Source organism: Onychomys torridus, chromosome 7 (assembly GCF_903995425.1).
Source record: "Onychomys torridus chromosome 7, mOncTor1.1, whole genome shotgun sequence".
NCBI classification, from domain to species: Eukaryota; Metazoa; Chordata; class Mammalia; order Rodentia; family Cricetidae; genus Onychomys; species Onychomys torridus.
Window position 1 is genome coordinate 97,281,215 of NC_050449.1, and position 15,688 is coordinate 97,296,902.

General features: G+C 46.6%; 1 non-coding gene across 1 annotated transcript; it reads right to left on the minus strand.

Annotated features, from left to right (window-relative positions):
* Positions 1-1,178: 1,178 nt before the first annotated feature.
* Trnae-uuc lies at positions 1,179-1,250 on the minus strand. The gene has a single exon. It is a non-coding gene; the product is annotated as a tRNA-Glu (tRNA).
* Between the last annotated feature and the right edge of the window lie 14,438 nt (positions 1,251-15,688).

The window sequence follows — 15,688 nt, forward strand, 5'->3', positions numbered from 1 at the left end:
CACCCTTCACTAAGTTCCATGTAAGAACTGAATATGTCAACATGTCAACTGAGAGCACAGCATATAGGAATTAGCCTATAAGTGATGGCAATTCTATTTTTCATCTCTGTCTCTGTCTGTCTCTCTGTGCATGTACGAGTGAGTGATATTTTTGTTTGTTTCTTTGCATGTATATGGACGCTCCAGACAATGCATGTTGGCTCACTTGAGCCAGGGGAATCCACTAAAATACAAGGCAGTGGTGATCTGTATTCTTCCCTCAGAGACCTGGAGATAGAAGTTTCAGCTCCATTCAAGTGGTGTAAAGGCGAAAGTTTAGCTGGGCTTTACACTCTCAGAAGCCTCTAGGGAGGGTCTGTCCCGAGTGTCTGTTTCCAGCTTCTCTGGCTCATTGTCCTCTCTTCCGTCTTTAAAGCCAGCAGCACAGTATCATCAAATGTCCCTATCTCCTTTCTCTCCCGCCAATGTGTGAGCACGTGAGGGTAGCTGGGGATGGCAAAGACTCTATTCAGGCTGGAATATGATGCAGGAGGGTGGGGAAGCAGGGTGGGGAAGTAGGGACCCCAGCTGAAGGAGTTCTGGGGGAATGATGAATAAGGGGAATGCTTCCACCAATCAGGAACCACCAATCAGGAACCACCATTCAGCCATGCCTCCTTTAATTCTCACGGCAACTGTTTGCAAGAATAAAACCAAGCACAGGGAAAATGTGCCCTTCCTAAAGCGGGGTAATAAAGGGCTGCCAGCAGGATTATAAAGCAGACAGCGGGCCTCAGGGCAGAAGCCACAACAGGCCCAGCCTACCTTCTGTGCAGTATGCTAGTCGCTGATGATCTTTACTGGAGTAGCTGACAGAGGCCTGTAAGACCAGTGACTCTGGAATCAAAGGCAGGAAAATGTTGAGTTTAAGGCTTGCTTGTGTTCAAGGTCAGCCTGGGCAACGCAGTGAGACCCTGTCTCAACATAAAGAAAAAAAAGGAAGCTAGTTACAGTGCTTGCCCAACAAGTGTACACACATACATATAATGGATTTTGTTAGAGAGTGCTGAGCTGTTTTGATTTTCTTTTTAATGAGACACCAGACCAGCTGGTCTGGACTTGCAGAGATTGGCTCATTCAAGAGTCTTCGCTAAAGGGCATATACGGAGCTCCTCTGCACCAAACTAAAGAAGCTGATGTTCCCACACCGGGAGTTGAACCCGGGCCGCCTGGGTGAAAACCAGGAATCCTAACCGCTAGACCATGTGGGAAGTGATAGTGAGAGTCCCTTCATGAGGCAGTCACTTGTGAGGCTGGGGCAGGTAGCCTCAGAGCTGCCTCCCTGAGGTTAAAGGAGCAGGGTGGCCTGCAGTGTGGGGAAGGGTGTTTGAAGCGCGAGAAAGCGAAGTGATTGTGGTCTGTGTGCTCAGTAGAACCTCACTGAGCTCTTCCTAGAATGCTCAGAGAACAGCAGCGTTAGCGGGCTCTGAGGGGGAAGTTGTGGTCTCTGACGTCAGAAGGTCTGTGCAACCTGCATGTCTCAGAAAGCCAACTTAGGCACCCAGTACCATGGCGATCAATTTGGCAGAGGTGCTGTCTAGGACAAAGCTCATGGGAACGCGCTGCCTAGATGGATAGGCCATGAAACCGAGGATAAAAGCCACTAAGCGAGAGCGGGGTAGTGGGCGAGCGCAGGTGTGACTAGCCTTTCACCAGGAGCTCATGGAAACACCGAATCTCGTCTGCCTGCTAGACCTGGAAATGAACCTACATTTCAACAAGAACCCCACGACCATACCCATGCTCAGGTTGGACGAGTGCTGTTACCGAGCACTACCTTTGGCATGAGGTAAAGCTAGTTTTGGCAGCCAGGATGCTTGCATGCAGATCTCTCTCTCTCTCTCTCTCTCTCTCTCTCTCCCTCTCCCTCTCCCTCTCCCTCTCCCTCTCCCTCTCCCTCTCTCACTCCCTCTCCCTCTCCCTCTCTCACTCCCTCTCCCTCTCCCTCTCTCACTCCCTCTCTCCAGCTGCCCCCTGTGTGTATGTGTGTGTGTGTGTGTGTGTGTGTGTGTGTGTGTGTGTGTGTGTGAACTAGTAAAAAATCGGGGTGGTCTGGTACATCTTCATTTGGTAAAATAAAAACCAAAATAAAATTCTTCGAGATCACATCTCTAGGCCTAATAAAGTACACCACAATGTATTTGGAATAATTGTGTGCTTAACCATTTGCTGACTCAGCGACTTATCGTCTACATGTGCTGCGAGGTCTTGTGTGATAAATTATGGAAGAGAGCGCTATTAAATGACCACACTCCCTTGCACTGCATGCTGCTGTTAGGCATATTTTGGGCACTGCAATTATCACACTGCAAAGGAGAGGGAATTTCTGATAGTTGGACTTAGAAGCTTACTCATGAAAGCTTGTTCCCCCCATCCCCCGGTTCTGCTGCGCTGGTCTCTAAATCCCAGGATGCTCATACTTGGCTTTGGCTGAATCAAGGAGTAGAGAAGAACAGAGTTAGGATGGTTAGGAGACTGATGTCTGCCACGGACCTCTTGCGTTCCAATTATCTGATGCCAGTTAAAAATTAGTCTCCTGGCTCCATCTAGAAAATCAGAGTCTGTAGATGCTTAGGAATTTTAATTTTCAACAAGCTTCTCGGGCAACCATATAAACTAATCTCCATTTGCCATCAGGCTTAACCTTTGTTATGGTATGGATGAGAGAGCATATAGAGTCACACCTTACAGAGTCACACACATATAGAGTCTTGCACATCTATCTATCTATCTATCTATCTATCTATCTATCTATCTATCTATCATCATCTATTATTTCTGCCATCAGGCACTTCCAATCTAAGGATGCAACTAGAATTTGAAGCTGCAAACCTGAATTCAGTGTCACAAAATTGCCAGAAGGGGACAGCAGAGAGCTACCAAATGGTTCCTAGAGCCATGTGAACCAAGGTTATCAATTAGGAAGATGTTAGCTTTGCAGCAAAGAGCAGGCTACCTGGGGAGTGTTTGCAAAGAACACTTCTGCCTAAGTAGCTCTAAGCTAGGAGAGCTGAGTCTGAAGGGCAGGCAGCCATCTCTCAGGAGGAAAGAGAATGGCCTGCTAGAGGGTGAAGAAGAGCAGTCAGGGATGCCAGTTGGTGAGTCAGGAGCTGGGTCAGGGATGAGCTCTAAGTGTGGGGTTATCAGGCAGCTCAGGAACTCCAGACTCTTCCCAGGTAGCCATCAGGACTCAGTATTCTAGTGGTCCATTGCTGTGATAAGACCAGCAAACACTGAGCTACCAAGTAATAAATGTAATTAAAACATGTTAAAACTATGATTACGGGAAAGCCTGGAACCCAACCACTTATTGAGAAACCCTGGGGTTGGGGATTTATCTCAGTGGTAGTACAAGGCCCTCCTCAGCTCTGGCAAGAGAGAGAGAGAGAGAGAGAGAGAGAGAGAGAGAGAGAGAGAGAGAGAGAAACCCTATGGTAGTGAGATCTTCCAGCTCTTTTTGGACGTCTTTGCATAAAAAAAAAAAAAAGCAAAAAAAAAAAAAAAGAAAAGAAAGAAAGAAAGAACTTAATGAATACAAGACAGTATGTGATTAAATACTGCAATTACGGTACAATCAATTCTTGCTCTAGAAGTTTCTGTGAAAGGAGAGATCAATGGAGGCTTGAGTGGCCAGGGGAGGCTTCTTTTAGGGAGTGAAATTTGATCTGAGCCTTAATGGATGAGGATGATTCAGAAAGGCCAGCAGGACATGCAGTGAGCCCAGTGGGTAGCTTGGTGTTTTGCAGGCTAGCCAGGAGGCTACTGTACATGTAACATATTGGGGGAATCATTCCACTTTTTGGCAACTGGTAAGCTGTGTTTTTCCTGGATGCTTTCCACTTGTTCTTCACATGCACTTTCTTTAAGAATGGAGTGTATCACTAACTTTGAAGAGGACTGGGAGAAGAAGAGGAGGAAAGGAGGAGAGGAGGATAAGGAAGAAATGTGAGATGGTTCAGTCAGCAAAGTGTTTGCCTTGCAAGCACAAGGACCTGAGTTCAATCTGCGAATTCACATTAAAAAACAAAACAAGCCGGGTGGTGGCGGCCCAGTGGACGCCTTTAAGTCCAGCACTCAGAGGCAGAGCTTCTAGTCCTGGATGCCACATACAACTGACACAGTGGTTCACAGGGAGATGGTTTTCAGGATACATATGCCTAATTCTTTCCTGTCACCAGCTGGGGCACTATAATGTTGACTCTGTGAATAGATATGGTCTGCTCAGTTTCTGTCAGGATAAATACGAACATACCTAGGTCTTTATGGTGATGATAAAAGGATTAGCTGAGAACTCTGAAGTGAGAACCAGGTACAGTTGAGTTAGCCAGGCAGTTACATAGTGAAGGACCCAGAAGTACATCTTCTAACTACTGGGCTTGATCAGCTCTCATGATCCTGGCGCAGCGGGTAGTTATGACTCAGTGTGTAGACTTCCTTTGTCTAGCCTGTCTCTCTGGGCATGGTTGCTTTTGCTTTTTATACACAATCACTATAGGTATTTTTGATTCCCTTTCTTGTGCTTACTTACATAATTGTCTAAAATTCATATCTTTTATGAGTAATTCTTGTAAAAGGCTTCTTAGTTTCCCAGGACATTTGCAAAAAACATTAGCTTTTATTTGAGTTGGAAACATAACAGATCTTATCTGCCCAGTGTAAAATGTTTCTATTTTAACTTTTTATTGTTTTGTGTATATGCAGATATGCATATATGTTCCTGTGTGTGCAGGTACACTCACGAGTGTATACAAGTGCACCTGGACGTGTGTGCATGCATGTCAAGGCCAGAGAATGGCCTTGGGTGTCATTCCTCAGAAGCTGTCCACCTCATCTTTTGAGACAGGGTCTTTCATTGGCCTGAAGCTCTTTGATTAGGCTGGGCTGGCTGGCCAATGAACCCCAGGGATCTGCTTGCCTTACTTCCTCAGCACTTGTGTTACAAATGTGTGCCGCCATCGTTTTTTTGTTTTTGTTTTTCCGAGACAGGGTTTCTCTGTCCTGGATCTCATTCTGTAGACTAGGCTGGCCTCGAGCTCACAGAGATCTGCCTGGCTCTGCCACCTCCCGGCTTGCTTTGGTTTTTATTTATTTATTTTTTCAAAATTTATTTATTTTTTTTATACGGATATTTGCATTTCAATTTTACATATCAGCCATGGGTTCCCCTGTCCTCCCCCCTCCCGCCCCCCTGCCTTCCCCCCAGCCCCTCCCCACATTCCCATCTCCTCCAGGGCCAAGACTCCCCTAGGGATTCAGCTCAACCTGGTGGATTCAGTACAGGCAGGTCCAGTCCCCTCCTTCCAGGCTGAGCGAAGCGTCCCCCACATAAGCCCAAGGTTCCAAACAGCCAGCTCATGCACTAAGGACAGGTCCAGGTCCCACTGCCTGGGTGCCTCCCAAACAGTTCAAGCTATTCAATTAGCTTACTTGTCCAGAGGGCCTGCTCCAGCTGGGGGCTCCACAGCCTTTGGTTCATAGTTCATGTGTTTCCATTAGTTTGGCTATTTGTCCCTGTGCTTTTTATGAGTTCTGCAGATTGAACTCAGGTCCTTGTGCTTGCAAGGCAAACACTTTGCTGACTGAACCATCTCACATTTCTTCCTTGTCCTCCCCTCCTCCTTCCCTCCTCTTCTCCTCCCCATCCCCTCCTGTCTCCCTCCTTCTCCTCCTTTCTTCCTCTTCTTCTCCTCCCTCCTCTTCTCCTCCCCATCCCCTCCTGTCTCCCTCCTTCTCCTCCTTTCTTCCTCTTCTTCTCCTCCCTCCTCTCCTCCTCCCCATCCCCTCCTGTCTCCCTCCTTCTCCTCCTTTCTTCCTCTTCTCCTCCCTCCTCTTCTCCTCCCCATCCCCTCCTGTCTCCCTCTTTCTCCTCCTTTCTTCCTCTTCTTCTCCTCCCTCCTCTTCTCCTCCCCATCCCCTCCTGTCTCCCTCTTTCTCCTCCTTTCTTCCTCTTCTTCTCCTCCCTCCTCTTCTCCTCCCCATCCCCTCCTGTCTCCCTCCTTCTCCTCCTTTCTTCCTCTTCTTCTCCCTCCTCTTCTCCCCATCCCCTCCTGTCTCCCTCCTTCTCCTCCTTTCTTCCTCTTTTTCTCCTCCCTCCTCTTCTCCTCCCCATCCCCTCCTGTCTCCCTCCTTCTCCTCCTTTCTTCCTCTTCTTCTCCCTCCTCTTCTCCTTCCCATCCCCTCCTGTCTCCCTCCTTCTCCTCCTTTCTTCCTCCTTTTCTCCTCCCTCCTCTTCTCCCCCTCTTGCCTCTCCTGTCATTTGAACTACTTGAGAGGCTTTCCCACTGGTCCCAGTGGACCTCTGTGGGATGGAAATGAGGTGGCATGTGGAGCAGGAAGCACACGTCCAGCACTATGGACTGTGGGAATTTAGGAGACATAGAAGAAATCTTGAGAAATCCTCTCCAGTCTCTGAGGTGCTTTTGCTGAGAGACATGGCTGTAATGTCAGAATTTTTATCTCTCTCTCCCTCCGTCTATATTCAGGTGCTTTCCGATCGATCATGGCAAGTTCAATGCGAGGAAAGATGGGGAAGATACCTAGTCATGCTTAAATTACTTGTTTTACATTTGGAAAATAAGGAGAAGAAACAACGAGAGAAGAGATGAGGAAAACGCAAAAGTTCAGCACTATGCAACTTGTTATATTTGAATTTCTCTTGCTTGTCCTTACCGTGGCACTGAGCAGCTTGTTAGTAGGAAGCGTAGCTAATTGACTTGTGATGCTATCTCCTATATATCTTAAAGTGTGTTTATTCTCAAGTAGGAGCATTTCACAGAAAAATTAGTTTTGAAAATGCTGTGAGCCACATAACCTTCTTGCATACACACAATAGACATTGTCATGAAGGGGTTGCAAAGTTCTACCAAGAAATTCCTCTAGCTTGTTAATGCTGTTTCATAGGTTACCCTCTAGCACATTTTATTTTATTTATTTTATGCAAATTTTAGAATATTTTAATTTAAAATCAATCCCTTGTATATGACCATTTTACCGTCAAGTCTGTTTGCTTGGTGTCTTCAAGCTCCTCCTGGTGGATCTTCCCTGATGCAAATCAACCAGTGTTCTTTTCAGGTACCAACTAATGTGCCTTAGATGATTCCAGCCAACCAAAACAGCCAATTCAGAAGATACCACAGATTATCTCTTATCCCCTAATTCACTTTCCTGTCATATGTTCTTGCTTAGGTCTCCCTGATAGTGAGTTCCATTGGATGAGAGAGAATCTGGCACCTCTTACTCACAGCCTAGCCCGAGCTCTCAGGTTACATTCCTGAGATTCTGACTGGCCAGTATGAAATTTGGATAGCTCCCCATGTAAATCTACCTACGGTGTTGGCAGTGGTCACCCAGTGAGAGTTGAGAGAGGCAAAGGCATGGTCTTGCAAATCAAGAAGGACACAAAGTCTCCAGAGACTTTCCTTGTCACTTCTTGGTAGAGTCTTGGAAATGTTTTCAAATTCTGTGTGATATCATGTAGATAAAGCACAGGGGTACTTAGCAAGACTGAGGTCTGGGAGTTCTTTCATCTTTTTTTTTTTTTTCTTGCAATGGGAAGGGACTTGTGTGCATACTCAGAAACAAGCTTCATTGTGGCAATGCATCTAGACTAGAAGAGCTTGATGCATGTTCCATGTAACTAACTTTAGTGATTATTAGAAGAGATTATTAGTCCTGCCTGTGTTCAAAAGAGTTGTGAATTTCTGAGGATGGGGGTAGAAATATTGGTGTGAGCAAGGTAGAATAAGTTCAGGAAGCTAATGATTATGAGAGGCAATAATTAGAGTCACATCTCTGTGGTCATGCCATGACTTTGGGGTAGGTAGAGTGTTTGCCCATTCCTGGACTTGGCTTATCCATGATCTTGCTTTGGCCAATGAGATCTTACTAAGTCTGATGTAAGTTGAAGCTAGAACACTATTGTTCAAGTGCTTCCCTTGTGTGTCATGTATCTATACTCCTTTATTCTTGATTCTGGAAGCTGACAGGAACTCAATGATAGTTTAGAGCCAAACCTGGGAAAATTTCATCATTAATCAAGGTACTCAGAAATCCCATCTCAGATCAGTTAAATTATAGCCAACTTGCAGATCTGGGAATATGAGAGCAAATGCTCTCTATGAGTCACAGGCTTCAGAGGTTGGTTGTTCAGCAGTATCATTGGGTTAGCAGCTGCCTGATATGCTGGGTAAAGTTAAACAGGCTTCCTGAGTGCATTATTCCCAGAGTCCTTAATCTTCTTAGCACATGTCAATTTTTGAAGATGATCAGAGTGAATAGCATTTCCCAGGATACCCTAATGTTTCAGAACATCATGTGGTATCAGGGTAGGCAAAAATATATAATTCATCCCCGGAGTTTGGTCTCTATAGAGACAGTAATCAAACCTTCCCTTCCCTGTCCCCTACAATGCAGTGGAAATAGAGAAGTGAATCCTGGGAAAGGTTGTTCATATGAGAGGCTACAGACAAGATGGTTACTGGGTCAGAAGGGAAAATAAATTGGGTGTCAGAAGGTATACATAACTATTAATCTGTCTTCAGCAATTATTCCTTCTTTGGAGAATGGCTATAAAGGGCAGTATTAAAGATGAGGGACTCAAAGTCTACTGAGGTGGGAGAACATATGCTGTAGGGAATATGAGAATGGGCATATGATGTAGCTGGAGTTTTCCTGTGTCCACCGGCTCCTGTAGCCACTCAGACCCAAGTAAACACACAGACTTACAAACTGTATGGCCATGGCAGGCTTCTTGCTATCTAGTTCTTATATCTTAAATAAATCCATTTCTATAAATCTATACCTTGCCATGTGGCTTATGGCTTACCGGTATCCTTACATCTTGCTTCTCACAGTGGTGGCAGCTGGCAGCATCTCCTGACTCAGCCTTCTACTTCCCAGAATTCTCCTTTCTCTTGTCCCACCTGTACTATACTTCCTGCCTGGCTACTGGCCAATCAGCATTTTATTTATTAACCAATCAGAGCAACACATTCACAGCATACAGAAAGACATTTCCAGCAATATGAGGCACTGGAGAGATGACTCAACAGTTAAGGTTATGTGTTTATTCTTGCAGTAGCCACAGTTGAGAGTGTGTATTGCTCTTGCAGTACCCATGTTGAGTGGCCCATAACCTCCTATAACTCCAGTTCCAGGACATCCAATGTCCTCTTTTGGCCTCTGTGGGTGCCTGCACTTATATGCACAGACAAATGCACATAATTAAAAAATCAAAGTTTTCAAACAAACAAACAAACAAACAAAAAAATGGGAGTATGAAATGGTAAAGTAGTCTGTAGTCATGGTGCCTGATAGTATCAGTCTGAGCTTCCTTTCTGGATCTGTCCAGTGTGTCGGCTCTTACAAAGGAGAAGTCTCTTCCTGTGAGGGCCTAGGATGGTGAGGCTTCACTGTTTTCCACATTAATTCACCTGTTCTTGGGCTTACCTTACCAACTGAGGTGATGAAACCCAGACATTAAGACAAGGGCACTATAGAGACTGCTGGCTTCTGGCCTTTGGGTAATGGCCGGGAAAACCTTTGCTATTTGTCTAATACCAGATGATAGTCTCTATGGCAACCACTTATCACTGTCACTATAGTGTGAAGGCAGCCAGGAACACACTTAAAAAAATGAGTGAAGTTATGTTCACCCCAAATTGAGTTATAAAGCTGGGCATGCAGTTGACCCCTTGGGCCACAGTGTGCTGCTCTGGTTAATGCTTTCTTATTTTATTTAAAAATATTTTACTTATTACTATGTTTGTCTCTATATATCTGTGTGTGTTTCTGTGTGTATGTGTACATATATGATATATGGAAGTATGATCACACGTGTGGCACATTTATGTGGAGACCATAGGGCAACTGTTGGAACTAGATTCTCTCAATTGTGGGATTCAGGGATCCAACTCTGGTTATCAAGCTTGAATAACAAGTGACTTCCCCTGCTAAGCCATCTTACCAGTCTGTGGTTTTTTATAATTGGTGCTTTAAATCATTGAAAATGCCCTGTAAAACTATTGTATGTTTCTGAGCTATCCCCTCTGCAAAACCACTCACAAACTAGCGACACAAAGTGCTAAATTTTCATATCTTTTATCTATGTCCTATTTCTTCAACTTTTTCTTTTTTACAGACAGGACAAAAATTTTGATGTGCATGTTGGTAAATTGGACCCATAATAGATTTGCCTCTATTTTGCAATGTCTTATGTTTATTTTTGAATTTTCCATAAAAGACAAAATGTTGAGGAAAGTCAGTAAAATAAATTGCAGTAGATTAAGTGTTATAACTTGTTTACTTGCAAAAAAAAAGTACATTAAATTTGCAAGGTCAGGGCAGGAGGACAGCTCAGGTGGTAAGTACTTGCTTTGCATGCCTGATGACCTGAGTATTATCCCTAGATCTCATGTGAAAGAAGAAGTCTGGGAATGGGAAAGCACACTTATAATCTCAGTGCTGGGGCAGAGGCAGAGATAGGAAGGTGCCTGGGCCTCTCTGGAGAGCAAGCCTAGCCTGCTTGACGAGTTCCAGGCCAATGAGATCTTGTCCCTCAAAACAAGGTAGACAGCAACTGAGAACTTGCAGCTGGGGTTCACTTCTGGACTCTACCCCACCCCCGCAGGCAGCAGTACACACATGACCAGGCACACATCCATGCACACATTCCTGCACACATTTGTAAGGTCACTGAAGCTGAGACCTAAGTCACTGGTGTGTTATATGTTGTAGAGGTAGCTGTCCTACCTACCATTCTGTAGGACAGCTGGGACAAACATGGCTATCTCTTCCCTAGTGAAACCACACTGCCTGCTCAGAGTCTTCCTGGGTTTCTGCACATTAGAATGTTGTTTTAAAAACTTTCTTTTTATTTATTCTTTGTGTCTTTCATATCATGCCTCTCGATCCCATTTGTTCCCCTGTCCCTTCCTATCCTTTGTCCTTGCAATCTCCCACCCCCAAAATAAAATAAAATATAAAATTTAAGAGAAAAAAAAAGAAGAAAAAAGAAGGAAAAATCAATCTTGTAGTGTGACATAGTGAGTCATGTAGTATACCCTTTTATCCATATATCTTTACTTGTAAGTGTTCATTGCAAAGAGTCATTGGTCTGGTCTGAGGCCTCTGGTTTCTGCCACACTATCAATGCTGGGCCCTCACTGGGGCTTTTCTTGGATATCCTGTTTTGCCCCATGTCATGGAAATCCTGCAGCTTTGGGTCTGCAGGACTGGCCCCTTCATGTGCTCCAACAGATCACAGATGGGGTGATGTTGAAGTGGGCCAACTCATAACTTTGGTTCTGGGCCTGGTAGTCAGGGTTGCTCAGCCTGCCGGGCTCTCTCCGACTACACCATCAGGGTGAGCTCGATAGCACTACCCTGGCTAGTTCATCCTTTTCAGTGATAAGCAAAGGGCAGGGCCAGCTCTCCTGCTTTCAAGCCCTCAGGGTTGGCTCTCCTACATTTACATCTTCAGGGCCAGCTCTACTGTGTTGCCCAGGTGAGGTGCAGGGGCCACTCTCTGGAGTGCTGCAGCTGGTGAAGGACAGGACAGCTCTCCTGCTCTTATGCTTTGTGGCCAGCTCTCCCACCTGCCAGGACAGTGAGGGGTGGGGGAGGGGCACTCCTCTCCCATCCACATCACCATATGGCAGATGTAGGCAGGGACCAGATTTCCCACAATCAGGTTCTCAGACCAGTTCACCTTATCAGTATGGTCAGCTTTACTGTGCTGCCCAGGTGTGGTGTAGGCTTCACTTTTCCAAGTGCTGCATCTGGTAAGGGGGAAGGTCAGATCCCTGAGTACCACATGCAGCAGGGGCAAGGTGGGGAGGGCATCTTTCCCTCATCCACACCACCACATGGCAGATGACAGGGGTGTGGCCTGCTATCCCATTTCCACACCCACAGGGCCATTTTACCTGCATCTCTGCCTATAGAATCGGCTCTACTGTGCTGCCCAGGTGAGGAGCAGGGCTTGCTTTCCTGAGTGCTGTAGCTGGTAAGGGGGAGGGTCAGCTCTCCCATCTGTCTCAGGTGGTGAAGGACAAGTGGTAAGGGGGATAACACATGACAGACAAGTAATGGGAATAGCTCTCCCATGCTCAAACTTCGGGGCTGGCTCACCCACACCTCTGCCGACAGAGTTGGCTCTATTGTGCTGTCCAGGCGAGGTGTGGGGCCTGCTCTTCCAAGTGTTGCTGCTGATGAGGGGCAGGGGCAGTTCTTCAGATCTTATGACCTCAGGGCCAGCTCTCTCACCTGCCTCAGGCATAGAGGGGCAGCAGGGTTGGTGGGGGGGGACGACATCTTTTCCACACCATGCCACCAAATGGCAGATGAGGGGTGGGGGCATATCTCTCATGCTCACATTCTTGAGACTGGCTCCCATTTGCCTCCCGTCGACAGGGTCAGCTCTACTGACCAGATGAGGTGCAAGGCCCAATTTCCTGAGTGTTGCAGCTGGTAAAGGGGAGGGTCAGCTCCCTCGCCAGCTGGTGGCAGTAGGAGCAAGGGGGAGGGCATCTTTCCCTCCCCCCCCCCCCCCACACACACCACAGATGAGGGAGGCGGTAGCTAAAGTTTTCCTGCCTGGCCCAGTCAGGACAAATCTCTCTTACCCGCCAGTCCCACAGTTGCTCAGACCCAACCAAGAAAGCACACAGAAACTTACATTGTTTACAAACTGTATGGCTGTGGCAGGCTTCTTGTTATCTACTTCTTCTATCTTAAATTAACCCATTTCTGTTAGTCTATACTTTGCCACATGGCTTGTGGCTTGCTAGTGTCTTTACATGTTGTTTCTCATGGCGGCGGCTGGCAGTGTCTCCCCAGCCTTTTACTTTCCAGAATTCTCTTCTCTCTTGTCCCGCCTATACTTCCTGCCTAGCCACTGGCCAAACAGCATTTTATTTGTACAGAGCGATATCCACAGCACTGAGCGATATCCACAGCAGGAGGCGGTACCAGCTATGCCTCTCTCACACCCCCAAGACTGGCTCACTCATGCCCCTGTCTACAGGATCAACTCTGCTGTGCTGCTCAAGCAAGGTACAGGGCCCATTCTCCCGGGTGCTGCAGCTGGTGAGTGGTTGGGTCAGGTCCCCCACCTGCTGCAGGTGTTGAGGGACAAGGGGAAGAAGGCATTTTCTCTCACCCACACCACCACATGGTAGATGGGAGGGGTGTGACCTGCTCTCCCGTTGGGCCCTGACTCCTGTTCCTTGGGTAGCTGTTGCCTTGCTTGCTGACCTTGATCAGATGTCCTCCCTATGCTAATTCCCTGCCGGTTTCCTTCCTCCTGAACAGCCTACGGGAGGTTCCTGGTTTGTGAATCCTGCATATTTGGTGTAAACAGCTAGGATGCAAGTATGTAGAACATCTGTAACGAACTTCTGCCCTCCAGGGTTCTCCCACTGTATTTGTAAGCCTGTATTTAAGGCCTCTTCCCTTCTTCAATAAACGGCACTCGGCATTCTACTGAGATGGATGACCCACTGTCTTGCCTCTGATTTTAATCCTCAGCCCCTTGCTCGGACATGGTGAATGTGCTACACTCTCCCATGCCTTCAGGGCCAGCTTGCCCCATGCCCCTGTGAACAGGATCAGTTCTCTTGTGCTGCCCAGGTGAGGTGAGGTGTAGGACCCTCTCTCCTGAGTGCTTCAGCTGGTGAGGGGCAGGATCAGTTCTCCCTAGTGTTGCAGCCAGTAATGGGTAGGGCCAACTCTGTACAGCCCTGTCTTCTTGGCCTTCAGTGGTATCAGGAGCCTCAGACTTCAACATAGACCATGGCTTCATCAGGGCCATGAACCCAGACATGGGTCCCAGCAGCAGCCCAGCCCCAGACATCATCATGACCCTAGGTGACAACCAAGCTACCCAACTCAGCCCCCTCTCACCTGTTTTTACCTCTTCAGATATGTCTCTGTCCACAGGTAATGAACCATTCTGTCTCTCCCTCCCATACCACACCATACATTTGGTCACCATAATAGTGCCTGTCTGCTCAATGCCTTGTGGCGCTGGACAGGCTCATGTTTTTTCCTGGAAGCCCAGGTCACACTGCCTCAAGCCTGCTCTTTGGTATCTTTGGCCCTCTCAGTCTGTCATGGGCTCAAAGCCCGGGTTGCACAGGGACACTTTGCTCAGCCTGGAAGGAGGGGACTGGACCTGCCTGTACTGAATCCACCAGGTTGAGCTGAATCCACAGGGGAGTCTTGGCCCTGGAGGAGATAGGAATGGAGGGGAGGGGTTGGGGGGAAGGTGGGGCAGGATGGGGGAGGACAGGGGAACCCATGGCTGATATGTAAAATTAAAACACAAATATAATAATAATAATAAAAAGAACATTTAATGGTCTTACTTCCAAACACAGCTTCTTTTCATTTTGTGGCAGCACCACTTCTTACAGATGAACTGCAGGTGATGTGTTGGAGTGAGCTGGAGGAGTTGCACATGAAATCTGGCCAACTGTGACAAGGGCAAGGCTTAAGCTGGGTGTGGTGGTGGTCTTCCATAGTGAGTTCCAGGACAGTACTGTCTATGTAGCTCCAGCTTGTCTGGAACTTAATGCCTGCCTCCCCCTCTCAAGTGCTGGGGTTACAGGTGGATGTCACTATGCCTGACTTGCTTTTAGTTATCATGACAGAGTGAACAGTTGTGCCTAAAATGCCTAAGATGTTTATTATATTACATCCTTTTATTTGGCCACGGACGCCTGGTATAGAATCAGTACAATCCAAAGTGTCTTTTTCAAATAGAGTTTTCATGGTATTTATGAAATACAGGACAATAGAGGAAGGAGGATGAGGAGGGAAGTGAGCAGGAAGGAGAATGTCACTGTTCAGGCAACAGGTTTCATTGGAAAATTTGCCTCATCTGACTCAGGCTTAGGTGGTAACTTCCTGGATAACCTCCTAGCCGACCCACCTAGCAGACTTGAAGTCTGGGGAAGAGGTCTCTTTTCCCTTCACATGATGGGGTCCAAGGAGAGCTAGCATTATTTTTCTGATGTGATGCTATCACGAGAAGAGCCAACATTTTTCATATTGTTAAACTCATGTAATACAGGGAAAGAGGATGGCCAATTCCTTTCTTCTGATGCTTAAACAGAGTATGTGAGATAAAGGATTTGGGGTATCCTGGAATCCTAAGGCTTATGCTAGAGGGAATGGAAGGAGACAGCTCTGAGGACCCAGTGCTCAGTCTCCATGGTGAGAGACAAACACATCAGCATGGCTAGCGAGGCAGCCAACATGTACGTTTAGAACAGTCAAGCCCTTCTGATTGCATCGTCTCAGGGGAGTGTGCATTTCTTTACTGCTCACTTAAAATAGGTAGTTTCTATAACAACGGCACTAACTTAAATAGATGCACGCTCATCTCTTTGTTATGGGGGAAAACAATGTTTCAAAGACTTTGTTCTGGTTTATTAATCACTTTCAAGACTGAAAAAGATGTTCTGACTCACAGCTTCATAGGGGACTGAGCCTGCCTCACTAACCAGCTCCATGGCTTCTGAATTACTATTTTGGGGCCAGAATTCAGCCACCTCTGGAGACCAGAAACTCATTCCCCTCTGTGCAGCCATGTAATTAAATGCATTTGAAATCTAAGGTCTGGGCTGAGAGAGTTAAAAATGTTGAG